General features: G+C 35.1%; 1 protein-coding gene across 1 annotated transcript in view; it reads right to left on the reverse strand.

Moving 5' to 3' along the window:
* The window catches only part of Kiaa0825 (KIAA0825 ortholog), a 378474-nt gene that overhangs the window by 87897 nt on the left and 276398 nt on the right, over positions 1 to 14179 (reverse strand). The gene's annotated exons all lie outside the window — the stretch shown is intronic.

Genomic DNA, 14179 nt, shown 5'->3' on the forward strand with positions numbered 1-14179 from the left:
TGTGTGGAATTGAAATTCTTATTTTTTAATGGCACAGACTATTTTTACAGAATGATGGTTTTCATTGTGGTGTATTTGCATATACATAAAAACATAATGATCAATTTCTCACTTCCCAATACCTTTCCACCTTTCCACCTCCCTCCCCCTGATTCCCTTTATCTACCCTAATGGTCTCCCTTCTATTTCTATGGCATCTCTTCCCCACCCCCATTTTTAGTTCTGGTTTCCATACCTGAGAGAAGACATATAATACTTTCCTCTTTGAATCTGACTTATTTCACTCAAATTATCGTCTCCCATTTCATCTACTTTCTTGAAAATGACATAATTTTGTTCTTTATGGTGGAGTAAAACTCCATTGTGTATATATACGGCATTTTCTTTATCCATTAATCTGTTGACAAACACCTAGGTTGGTTTCATAACTTGGCAGTTGTGAATTGTGTTGTGATAAACATGGGTATTCATATTTTGGGGTAAATATCAAGGAGTGGTATAGCTGGATAATATGGGAGTCCTAATTTTAGCTTTTTGAGGAATCTCCATTATACTGAGTTCCACAGTGGCAGTGACAATTTTCTCACCAACAACATATAAGATTTCCCTTTTCTTTCCTGCATCCTCACCAGCATTTATTATTTTTATTCTTGACAACTGGTATTCTAACTAGAGTGAAATGGAATCTCAATGTAGTTTTGAGTTGCATTTCCCTGATGGTTAAAAATATTGAATATTTTTTCATATAATTGTTGGTCATTTATACTTCTTCAAAATAGGGTTCTGTGTCTCACATTTGGCATAAATATCCTTGATTGGTATTTGCATCCATTTTTAAACATTGCTTACCATATTACTTATTTGGAAAGGGTTCTGTCTCTTTACTTTACAGAACATGTATAAATACATGTCTCCTTCAACTTAGAAACCCCTTTAGAACTCTACATTTTATGCTCATATACTAATTGTACATTCCCTTAGATCTGCACCACTTGTATGATTAATTAAATACAAATTTTATTTTACAGGTCGTTTAAAATTGCCAATATTCACACTTGCCTACAAAAAGCCATTTCCTGTAGATCAACCCAGCTATAAGCTTTTTGAATGAAGGTTTCTATGTCATAAAATTTGTTGTATTGTTTGTTTGGTCTAAGGTTATCATTGGCACAATTGTATGTAGACAGCACAAAAGTGAAGTTCATGGTTCCCAAGACCTTTTCAGATTTCCATTAAAACACTTTTAATAATAATACTAAAATGTTATTTGCCTTTTTTGTTGTGTTGAAATTTGTACTGATGATGCAAAAGCAATGGTGAGTGCAACCTCTAGTGTTTTGTAGAAATCAATCAGTGACACAAAATGACTAGCACTTATGGTATTCTTCATTGCCATGCACTTTTATTTGAGAAACAAACAAACAAACAAAAAACAAAACAAAAAACCTTACATGGAAGAGTCTCACTTAAGAAGGCCCTTGAAATGATGGTGGAGTGAGTTAGACATCATTATCTTTAGTACATGTATGAAGACACGAATGGTGTGAAAATACTTTGTGTACAATCAGTGACTTGAAAAATTGTACTCTCCATGTGTAATCTGAAATAAATTGCATTCTGCCATCATGTATAATAAATTAGAATAAATAAATAATTTAATTAAAAAGGTCCTGGAAGTATTAAAAAAAAGAATCACTTTTATTCTATCTTGATGCTTGTGTATACATCTTCTTAATATTAGTGTGGTGAAATGGTAAGTAAAATAAACCACTTCAAGTACAATGTACACTCAAGTACAAGGTTGCTCAGGGGAAAGCACTCGTGATTGAGGTGCAGGCTGAACTAGCCACTTTCATCAAGGAATTTAAGCTTTAGATGTAAGACCAAGTGACAGGTATTTGGGAGACATTTTTTTAAAATGGAACAAAGTGTGCCTGTCATTCTAGGAAAACAGCCTTTGTCGCCTATGATAAAGTCTAAATATCCAAGCAAAATCAGGATTTTGGAAAATTGTATTTGCAATCATAAATTCCACAGTGCCTTAACATTTAATTTTTTTCTAAAGAGATCAGTGGTGATATTAATAATTATAATTTTTGATATTACATATAATGAAATGTATAAATATTTGAAGATTTGTATAACTCAGTGGGCCGACAGTTTCCAAATGAACAATACATAATATTATGAAATCTTACATGATAAAAAGATCCATTCAAAGATCCACTCAAAGTATGAAATACAGTTTTAAATTTTACATTGCAACGAACTTTTAAGAAACTACCTCTTATTGAGTTTTGGTGTAGTATTAAAAAGAATATCTGCAATTCTGTGAAGTGGTAATGAAAATATCCAATTACAATTCTCCAACTGTCTCTTTTCCAATTACATATCTGTGTGAAACCAGATTTTCTTCAAAAAATTCAACCAAAGCAATGTATCAAAACAGATTCAATAGCAGAAACAGAGAAAAGAACCCAGCTGGTATTAAGCCAGACATTAAGGATATTTGCAAAAATATAAAGCAATGTCACTCTCATCACTAATTTTTAAATGTAGCAATTTTTTTCTTGAAATGTTTGTTAACAAGGTAATTGGTATATTGTCATTTTCAAGTGAATTGAATATTTTATAGCTTCTTGGTTCTAATATCTAGTGTGGAAAATATTGATAGAAGCAACTGAATAAATACTAGTTCTTCAGATCCTCAATAATTTTTAAAATTTGAAATTTGAGAACTATTGTAGTTGGTGCTTAATAAATACCTGGTGAACTACTGAATCAATGAAGCAACATATAGGAACCAAGGAAGTTTATGATTATATAAGCCTAGGAACTTAATTATGTGGGGTGGGGGTTCAGTTCCATGTTCACTTCACCTCAAAAAGTTGCTACCATATCTATCATCACTCTAAGAAGTGAATAGTGTTTAATACTCCTCAGAAAACAAATAAGTGTTCCAGCAGAGACAACGCAAACTTGGTTTCAAATGGAAAGAGTAATTATTCTTTTAAAATTGCAAATAACTGAGCATGGTGGCACACACCTGTAATCCCAACAACTCGGGAGGCAGGAGAATCTCGAGTTTGTAGCCAGTCTCAGCAAAAGCAAGGCCCTAAGCAACTCAGTGAGACCCTGTCTCTTAATAAAATACAAAATAGGGTTCGGGATGTGGCTCAGTTATTGAGTGCCCCTGAGTTTAGTCTGCAATATACCTCCCTACAAAATACAAATAAAAGATGACTTCCAGAGTGACACCTCTGATTCTTAAATATCTGGCAAGATTTTTAAGAACAACTCTTGGACATCCTGTTAATTGGCTTTTAAGAATATTATATATTAGTGCAGCTATCACAGTATATTTTCTGGGAGTCTGGATCGCAAGGACACAAAACTGGAAAGTAGCCCATTTACTAGCATGGAAGCTGCGCTGTCAGGGCACAGCACCTCTGGGCAGGATAGGCGAGGGGAACAGTGGCAGCAGAACCCTCAAGCAGCTGCAGAACAGGGAAACAAAGTGAGGCAACCAGGAAGGGAAGGAAGCAGTAACACTTCAAAGGAGCACTGAATTACAATCTGTTAAAAAAAAATGGCAAAATTGTGACTACAGAGCAACCACTACAGCAGACAGACTGGTCTGCTATTCTACAAATAGAAATAGGGTGGCTCCTTTTGAGCAAAGGCATTGGGCCAAATAAAACTAAGAGGCAACTGGCAGCTGAAGCACCAAATCAATGGGAAGTTTTCTCATGTGTGCTGGGGTAATGACTTGTTGGATATGCTCTGCCTATCTAGTCAGTCACACCTGAAAATGTAGACCTCAGGAGTCCAATCTTGGAAAAACGAAGTGTTCTGGTGAGTAAGTGGCACCCGGCTTCTCAGTAAGCATTCTTTCCTTTGTCTCTTCCTTCCTTCTTTTCTCCTTTTCCTTCTTCTTCTGTACTGGGTTTGAAACCCAGCTTTGCTTTAAAACATTCCCACTTGTATTTTATTTGTGTTCAAATTATTTTGATCATTCCCACCCACATTTTATTTTTTATGGAATAAGTTTTTTTTTTCAGCCCGACATTCTAGCTATTCTTGTGCAAACTTAATTCTTTCATCTCCAGTGTAACCTTATTGAAGGTCACTCATTTACCCCTCAAAGTCCACAACACAATGTCATATGCATAGTAGGTGCTAAATAAATGTTGTTCAACAAATTAAGTCTAAAATTAGGAAAACTGTCAAAACCCTGCTGTCCTATCTTTATTCATCTGTTTGTTCATCCAACAATACTTATCCAGCCCCTGCCAGAGGCAAAGGTAATAAGCTAGGTGACTTTGGTTATGTTAAGGAGAACTCAACATGGCTACTTTCCCTAAAGACTCCATAGTTGATAATATAAATTAGTTTTTTTACTGAGGGCTAAATAAAGATCTAATAGATTTTTTTTCTTTTTGACCACATTTGTTGTGCAACCAATATCCAGAATTGATCAACAAATCAGAAAAGTATGAAAATTGATGTTCTTTTTCTAACCTAATCATTTACTTATCTGTTTGCAAATACATCAATCAATTAAAAATTATACTTAACTTAGGAACAATATGACAAACTCTGTTACAATTTAGAACTTGGATTCAAGAAATGCCATATTGCTTATTTCAATGAAATATTTATATAATTTACACATGGCTTGGGACATGTGCCCATGTCTGAACCAATCACAGAGGCCAGATGGATGGAATACGTTTATTGTCTCAGTGTTTATGTGGAACACAATCCATAAGAAAAGGCCCTTCTCTGCCTTATGCCTTGTAGTATCCCAGAGCCCAGCATAATTATTAGCTTAGGGTATATGCCCTATACATAATCATCCACTGAAATAAGTCGCCAAAAATAAGTTTAGAATACAATTTATTTGTTTTATTAAATATTTTCCTATATAGAGATTCAGGATGGCCTTAGAATTTTGCTGTTTGGCTCAAATCCTGGTTCCACTGTTTTCTAGATATATGACTTTGGCTAAGCAAGTTAATTAACCTCTCTGTGTCAGTTTCTGCATCTGTAAAGTGAAGATGATAATAGTATTTATCTCATAAATTTGTTGAAAGTATTAAATGAATAAATACACTTAGAAATTAAAAAAAAAATTTTCTAGTTGTCAATGGATCTTTATTTTATTTATTGGTACATGGTGCTGAGAATCGAACTGAGTACATTGCACATGCTAGGCAAGTGCTCTGCCACTGAGCCACAACCCCAGCCCTGCACATAGAAGTTCTTATTGCAGTACCTTATACATCTTAAGAACACAAATCATGTTAGTTGTTATTATATATGTCTGTTTCTGCAGGTGTGGAGGGCCTTTATGACTATTAGCTCACATTAATCAAGCAAAATGTAATTCTGGGAAGATTTCTGAATAATAGCCTGCAAACAAAATGATTTAAATAAACATTAAATAAATTCCTTTTTCATCTCTGTATGTTCTACAACTCAGCAAATTTCCTAAAGTTGACTGGAGTTTAATGATTTGCCCCTCATCTTTCTTATGTTGAAAATGAGGATGGGAATATTTATCTTGTATTGTTATTGTGAAGAGCAGTATAATAGTTAGAAGGTAAAAAACACTCATCGAATGTTAATTAATTTAGTTGCCATCCTTATCATGAATACCTATAAAAAATGAAGAGAGTTCAAAAGAGCAATATTAAATTCACAAAAGATATATGCATGAAGAAAAAATGTTAGGCTTACTTTTTTGCTATAACTTCAGAGATTAGAAGGGTATTGTCTATATAAAGTGGGTGTAATTGAAACAGAATAGAACATGTGTGCCAGAAAAAAACATGGTGTGCCCATGTATTGAACTAATTTGTATCCATAGCTGGAAGCCACCAGGTATGTTTTTTTTTTTTAAGTGAGAAAAAGCTTACTTTGGAATTTACAAGAACTCATAATCTTCACGTACAATATAGGAAACATAAAGAACAATTTCCAGGTGGTAAAAATAGTTAACATTCATGTGTATAACAGAATAGAGTTGCAGCATTTCTTTTTCAGGGGCTATTTGATCAGAGGCTGATTGTCAATTTAAGATGATTAAACACTTCTACCCTTAGAAATTGCTGAGTGAACTTGCAGGAGCCTTTCAGTCATATGAATGCTAGTGAAATAAAAGTAGTAACAGGGTTTGTGAGCAACATGTCAATTTAAACAGGTTTACCATAAAGACAAAGGAGTTTTCATTGATATTGTCATATAACCACCTGAATTTACATTTATTTTTTTCTTTCCAACAAAATACGTATTGAGCGCATGTTGTTTAAAGCAAAGTCCCTGTCCTTAAGGAGTTTGCAAAAAGGGAGTGTAATGTAAATGATTATAGCAGTATATGACTGTCAATGAGGCTGATCAGGTATGGTTCGTTTATAAGCTGGAGCTGGAAAGCCCAACTCAAGCCAACGTAAGGAAAAACTCAGAATAGAGTATTGAGAAACAGAAAGTAATGAGAAACAGGGTGACTCTATTTCAGTATAGCTTCTTCTGGGTTGGCTACATTTTAAAATAACCCTTCCTTATAGAATAAGGGATCTTATGAACTGATTCCTTTCTATGTAAAACAGAAGAGAAATAAAAGCCTCAAAATGTAGTATCATCACCCCTGTATCCATTTATCAACTAATTGCAGAGGCAAGTGGAATGGAGAACACTGATTGGCTCACTTTTACCTGAGGGACAGAGAGGTGGGATTCCCTAAAGCAGAGGTGGTGAGGAGGGGTGCTAGTCTGCTAAAATAGCAAATGTCCACAACCCAAAAGCATATAGGCTTGATAATATATTCAACTCAGTTATAGTCTTTGAGAACATTCTGGATAAGATGAATTGGTATTTTTCAAAAATTAAAATAAAACATTGACAAAAAGTTATAATCTAGAAAGTGATAGGAAGATATAGAGATATAATAAAGAAAAACTCCAGTGTACTTTGGGAGCTATAGGAACAGAGTTTATTTTCCACTGCAGGAAGAATCAGGAAAGACCCCACGAAGAGGTGAATTTTGAAATTGATCTCAAAGGAAGTGTGGGACCTCTCTTACTTGCTGTGGTACAGTCTCATCATAACATAAAGTGATATAGTGTCTTCTCATTCTGGAGATGAACTTTAAAATGGCTATTTTGTCTTGTTCTAAAAAATAGCTCTTCAAGAAGCTACAAACTTCTCCAGGGGTTACTGGCAGAAAGAAGGTGATTAGTATTAATAATAGCATTTTCCTTAAACTCAGGACCTAGCACAAAGGGTGCTCAAAATATCTTGGTTGAATGAATGGATGGATGGATATCTGAATGAACAAATACTACGGCAACATGTTAATGGGTAGTAGATGAGATTCCTGTGGTCATGTAATGTCAATTTGAAAGACATTACTAAATGTTGCCTATGACAAGTTGTTTCTCTACGGGTTCATATGGGGCTACCTTGCTCCCTCAGGTAGCCCTCTGAGGCTCATCAGTAGCATCATTTACACAGCTCACATTGTGTGTAATGAAATCCAACCTGGCATCCACCACACCCTCAGTCTTTCAGTGTAAAACAAAGTGCAGCTTCCCCCGCAGAGCATCCTGATTAAACAAATTAACTATGGCGCTGCCTGCAAATACACACACTAGAGTGCAGGAAATGAACAGATACAATGGCCAAGTCTGTATTTAATTTTAATTAAATTTCATTCTGTAGCTCAATTAATCCACATCTCCAAATGTCAGCAGGACTTAGGCAAATGGAATGACATCTGCTGCACTGCACAGGACTATAAAACCTTCACTGCATGCTAGGTCTCTGGAAGCACACCAGGAAAAATGAAATATCTTTATTAAGTGTGTAGTAATGTATAGAAGTCTAACTCAGAGCATAATGAAAGAACATAAACTAGGAAAGAAAATTGGACTAAGAATGTGAGTGGTTATGGGCATGGCAAATATTGCTCAATATCCTGCCCTGTGTTATTTATTGTTTTAAAGTTGCATTTGACTTTATAGCTGTTTCCTTTAATATTTACCTGGTGGGCTCCCAATTGCCCAGGTTGATATTCTTTTTTTTTTTTTTTAACTTTGCAGACTTTTTTTCTAAAAAAGGAACATTGGTAAAATCAGGGTGATAGTTCCACAGGAATAAGGAAAAGACCGCATTAGCCATGCAAAGCCATTTGTTACAAGAAGCCAGAGGTGTTGCACAGAACATGAAAATTGATGTTAGATGAAGATTTTTGTCCTGCCACTTATAATAATATCAGATTAAGAGTTTTTTTTTTAAGCCAGGCTTTATTAATTGGTGAGACTATTTCCACTTGACAATGAGTAGTTTGGGGACATTTCTGTGTAGTATTTTTAGAAAATATCAATGTGATCATTGTTGGTAGGTGATTAGAAATAGATAAATCTTATTAAAATAGATTTGTGTAGCATTAAGTGCCAGATACTGTGCTAGATCTGGAAACACAATATTGAATAAGGTATGTTCTCTTTTCTGGAGAAGGGAAAAGAACAAATGAAAAATAATCACAATAAATACAACAAATATCTATTTTGAGAGAGAGAGAGAGAGAGATAGATATCCAAACAATTAGTCGAGTTCTGGAGAATTGCCAAAAGCCTGGGGGTGGACACTTGTCTCTGGAGAAATGGCCCTGAAGCATGAATAGGATTTGTGCAGATAAGTAGAAGGGGACACAAAAATTAAAAAATTAGTGAACCACATGCCAAAAGATGGGATCACAAATTTCATTTTATGGTATGAGCAAAGTTCAAAGTCTACAAAGCAAGTAAGGTAGAAGATGAAGAACAAAAAGTAGCCTGAATTCAGACTGGCTGATGTCATGCATTTGTAAAGAACTCAGGCCCAGCACAGTGGTGCACACCTGTAATTCCATATGCTCAGGAGGCTAAGGCAGGAGGATTTTGAGTTCAAAGCCAGCCTTAGAAATTTGTGGAGGCCCTAAGCAACTCAGTGAAGACCCTGTCTGTAAATAAAATACAAAAAAAGGGCTGGGTATGTGATTCAGTGGTTAAGTGCCCCTGAATTCAATCCCCGGTACAAACAAACAAAACAAAACAAACAAACAAACAACCCCCCCTGAAAAAAAAAAACAATGAAACAAAACAAAAAACTCAGGATTTGGTCCTGTACGCAGTGGAGTCTCTGAGGGCTTTGGGCAAGAACACATTATCAGATGTGTGGAATAGGGAGTGGAGGGCAAACTACCCAAATCACAGAGAAAAATGTGCAGGCCTCCTTGGCCTCTACAAAGTCTATACACATGCAGAGGATCGTGCAAAGGAAGGGATTTAGTTATTGATGACTGTGTGAGAAATGGCGCAAATAGGGATGAAGACTGGTGTTGGCTCATACAGATGTGAGAAAGGTCTTTTAGATTATTATCATGTCAGGTAGGTGGATTGTTAGAGTTATGAAAAATAAAAAGAGAGGGATAGAAAGGGTCTACTCTCAAAGGGCCTTAATAGTTAGGTATTGGTTATTCTCTGCAAAGTTAGAAAATTCAGGCTTTTCCTTACTCCAGCTTTCCACAGATGGGAATTCTTTTCCTAAGCATACTCCCGGACTCTCTCTTCCTCTTTACTCTCTCTGTTCAGGGGCAGGAGAAATGGTTTAACCATTAAAATGGTTTGGTATCTAAGTAGATACCGAAATGGTTTGGTATCTAACTAGGCCACACCCAGTCTCACCCTTCTTCTTCCTGTGATCTATCTGACTAGGTGGATAAGTGTCTAATTGTGGAGTTTGAAAACCTCCATCCTTCATCCTGATTTCCCATAGAGCAAAAGTGAAATTTTAAGCCTTACTTGATCCTCGATTTTCCCAATTGTTCCCATCCCAAGTGGGGAGGAAAGGTTCTGTTAGTTGTGACCCCTCAGAGAAACTAGCAAGCAGGAGGTGTATTTTTGACTCTCTTTCTGGTATTTGGGTCCATCCTAGACTCAACAAGAATACTGTTGTAAAAAACTCAACAAAGAAGACAGCTGGGATATCAACCAGAAAGGGCAAACACTAGCAGCGTTTGTTTTTTCAAAAAGAAAACATTAGCTGGGCATGGTGGCCCATGCCTGTAATCCCAGTAACTTGGGAGACTGAGGCAGGAGGATCACAAGTTCAAAGCCAGCCTCAGCAATTTAGTGAGGACCTAAGCAACTTAGTGAGACCCTGTCTCAAAATAAAAAGTAAAAAGGGCTAGGGATGTGGTCAGGGTGAAGCACACCTGGTTCAATCCCTGGTACTGAAAGAAGATGAAGAAAGAAAGAGAAAGAAAGACAGAAAACAAACTTCAATAAAAGCAAAGCTTCCTTCATCATCGTGATGTCTGTAGTTCATTAAGAAGAAGATTCCCAGTTGACTTTGGAATTCAGAATATCAAAATGGGTGATGTTGGGTTTTATGGGTTGGTTTGAGAATCTCTAATTTACTATAACATTATTATACTATATATTTTGCTGCCTTTTTAATTAAAAACAGACCTCTAAGCAATCAACCTGCAAAATAAAACTTCTCAACTTATTTTTAAGTTGGGGACTCACTGGAATGAATAAGAAGACAAATATAAGCAGAAATAGTTATCAGTCTGAGAGGAAAGAAGGTGCTAAAAACAGAGTGGACAAACATTCTTATTTAAAATATTAATTGAATGTTATAAGGTTAGAAATCCTATATAAACTAATAATCTACATAAGGTTTTTTCTTCTTTCTTCTTTTGTCATTTGTGGGTATTTGTTTTGTGGGGGAATAAACCCATTGTTAACTAAGTAGGCCATGGGCACCTCCATTCATGTTCAAAGTATTTTGTCTTACTTCATATTTCTCTAATATTTTAATTTATATATCTCATAATTTTGTCTTTACTTGCTATATCTTTTCCATATGCTAATCTAAAGTTTTAACACTTTTAATGAGGTTTTGATTTAAATTTTATGCTTACTCCCATTAGTATAATGCTTTAGGAAAGATCAAAATTATAGATGGATTGGATACTAAACTTTAGTACATTAATTATTAAAATCTTACAGTTAACAGACTAAGAAATTTTGATTTTGCAAATCCAAGAAAAATTTTCTAGTCCTGTTATGGTACCATGTTGAGTTTTATAATGAGCGTATTAAGATGTGGCACTGAAGTTGCATCTAATAAAAATGTATAGGGAGTAACAATTAGCTTCAAACTATCTCATGATCCTATCTTCTGAGACATTGAATTGACATGTGGTTCTTAGCATATTAATGAATTTGAAACAGGAATCAATAATGTATTACTAATTTAATCAGAGTTAAAGTTTCCTGCCAGAATCAATGATGTTATAATAGAACAAATATGCAAAAGTGAAGAACTGAAGTTATAAAAAACACTTTGAGTTGATGAGTTACAATGCTTCTAACAATCTTAATGTATAATGAGAATTAGTGTGTAAAAGCATTCCTGGTTGCAACATTTCATAATTTACCTGCATTAAGTATTCCATATAGAAATGAGTTATAAAAACTTGAGAATTTAGAAATACCAACTATATTACTGAATATTTACTACAATTTTCAAGTACCCAGAAGAGATAATACTAAGTATGACATTGTGTTGTATTATCAAGGATTTTTAAAAATAAAATTGATTGACATTAATTTGTATCATTTAGTTAAGAGTTATCTTGAAGTCAGCTATCCTGAATTTAGAGCTCCATTGACATTTCTTATAGCCCTATGGGTCTAGAAAATTAGGCACCACCTTGTTCTTATGATGATTTATTGTTGCTGGAAATAAATTCCATCCTGAACAATCACTACTTCTTAAGTCAGATTTTGATAGAAAATAAAGTTGACATGTACTTTTTTAAGATATGAAAGTTATATATCCATAACTAAATGGCAATTCTACATGTCTTCAATTATCTGTACACTTTCCTGAGTTTTTAATTTTGTTCCTGCATATGTGGGCCTCTAAATTGTAAGTTGTTAGATAAATTATGGATTTCCCCATCCATTACCTTGAGTTTTCTTTAAGATAGGAACTAAATGGTCATATAATGTAAATTATCCATTTTAATATAATTGCCTTTTTATTCAAATAAAATATAAAATCCTCCCTGTTGGAATTTTACATGTGAGCCTATGCTACTTAAAGGGTTGGTTTAGTAAAGGACCTATATTTAAGTACTTTTAAAAAAGCATGAATTGGTAACAAGTTATAAGAAAAATATGCCACATTCTTTAGACACACAAATTCTGAAGTAAGTCCCATTTACACATTATATGGTGTATAAAAACTAAGTAAACTGCATAGGAGCTATTGAGAAGCTAATATGAACTACAATAAACAAACCAAATAAAATAAGATCAAGAAAGTTTTGTAAGAAAAAGCAAATTTAGAGAGGTTTGGAAGTTTAGTTCATGGTCTTAATTCTGCCTACTACTGGAGATGTGCCCCACTACTGGGGTGTTTTGCCCCACCTTGAGCCCAGAGCCAACCATGAAATGTATCTCTGAAACTGAGAGAGAAAATAAAATATTTCCCTTCTAAGTTGTTCTTGTCAGGTATTTTGGTAATAATGATGAAGTGTTGACTAACACACCTCCAGAGGATAATGTATGGACAATAGCACAATATGTAGAAAACCATGGAAAGAGTAGGTACAAATCACAGCCCATTTTAAATGGGTTAGATATCAGAAATTAGGGTGGACCCACTACATTATCAATTATTTCTTCTTCCTTCCAAATCTCTACCTATCCCACGGTGTTCATTCATTTTTCCTAGCTTCATCTTAATCAGTTGGTTCACTGGATATGGGATTCCTAAAATATGTCTTAAAGTACAAGTAGGATTAACTAGGGAAAAAGGAAGGGAAAAAAAATCAGGCTGAAAGAACAACATGAACCAAAACCCAGGGGATAGAACTCATCAAAAGATATGTGTACAAGAAACTCAGTCTGCACAGCCACACCTGGTGGCCAGGGTAGTGACAGGATTAGTTTTATATTTGAGAAGGTTCATGCTGGCAGTAGAGTGATAGATGGATTTAAGAAGAATGAAGCTGAAGTTCAGGAAACCAGTTGGGGGCATTTTTCCACTGGATTCCAGGTGAGGTGTGATTAATGCCTGGTGATTATAAAATAAAGAACATTAAACAACTACCTGGTAAATCCAGAATCAAACCCCAGGTTTCTCTACTCTAAGTCCAGAACTCTCTCCACTGTACCAGAAATACAGTATATTGTTCTATGGTAAAAGGAAACATTTTTGTTGTGACCTCTTTAAACTACAAATAGCCAGAAGGATAAATCTTTAGGGAAGACTGAGTTACTGAGCTCCGGGAGCCCAGCTCCAATTATTTTACATGGATCAATTCAATGTTCATTTATCATGAGTATTTGACATGACACAGTCATTTTTTATATAGAGAGATGTGCCAATTGGGGCTGGGGGCGTGTTCCTTAACCAGTCTACTTCGTGTTACATTCATTGCTATAGGATATTTGGAATCCACGGTGTAGGGTGATCATACCCCTCCTGGTATAATCTTTTGCTGTGTTATATCTCAGTGCTACTACTGCTGATGCTCAAATAGCTGCTCTGTCACATCCCCCTCTCCTGGTGCCACTGTAACATTTTAGGTAATGAGGTAAGGGGCACACTTGAGTTCTTTATGTGCCAAGATGAGAAAAATTAATTTTAAATGCTAAAAAGATGAGACTGCTAGTGCAGACGGTCACTAAACACCACCAGCTGCTCCATAGATTTGGAGTATGGAAAAAGAAGCCCAGTTCAAAATCAACAACATAACTCCAGAACATGAAAAACCAAACTGGGTCAGTGTTTTAAGCAAGAAGATAATGTCCAAATTATATTAAATTGCTGGATGACTTGACAAAAGTATTGGCAATTCAGTTTGTGTCCACACTATGCTTCTAAATTTCTTCATGTAGAGAGAAATTAAACGTAAATAACAAAATGCTTGCTTTGGTAGACTTAAAAGTAGGTATGTGTGGAATTTATTTGTAAGATGGAAGCTTTAACAGTCTTTTTGGTAAAGACATGGGGGACTGCTATTTTAATCACAAACAACCTTCCTGAAATCAAATATAAAATCAAGTAATTTTACACACACACACACACACACACACACACACACACACACCCC

Source organism: Urocitellus parryii, chromosome 1, assembly GCF_045843805.1.
Source record: "Urocitellus parryii isolate mUroPar1 chromosome 1, mUroPar1.hap1, whole genome shotgun sequence".
Classification (NCBI taxonomy): Eukaryota; Metazoa; Chordata; class Mammalia; order Rodentia; family Sciuridae; genus Urocitellus; species Urocitellus parryii.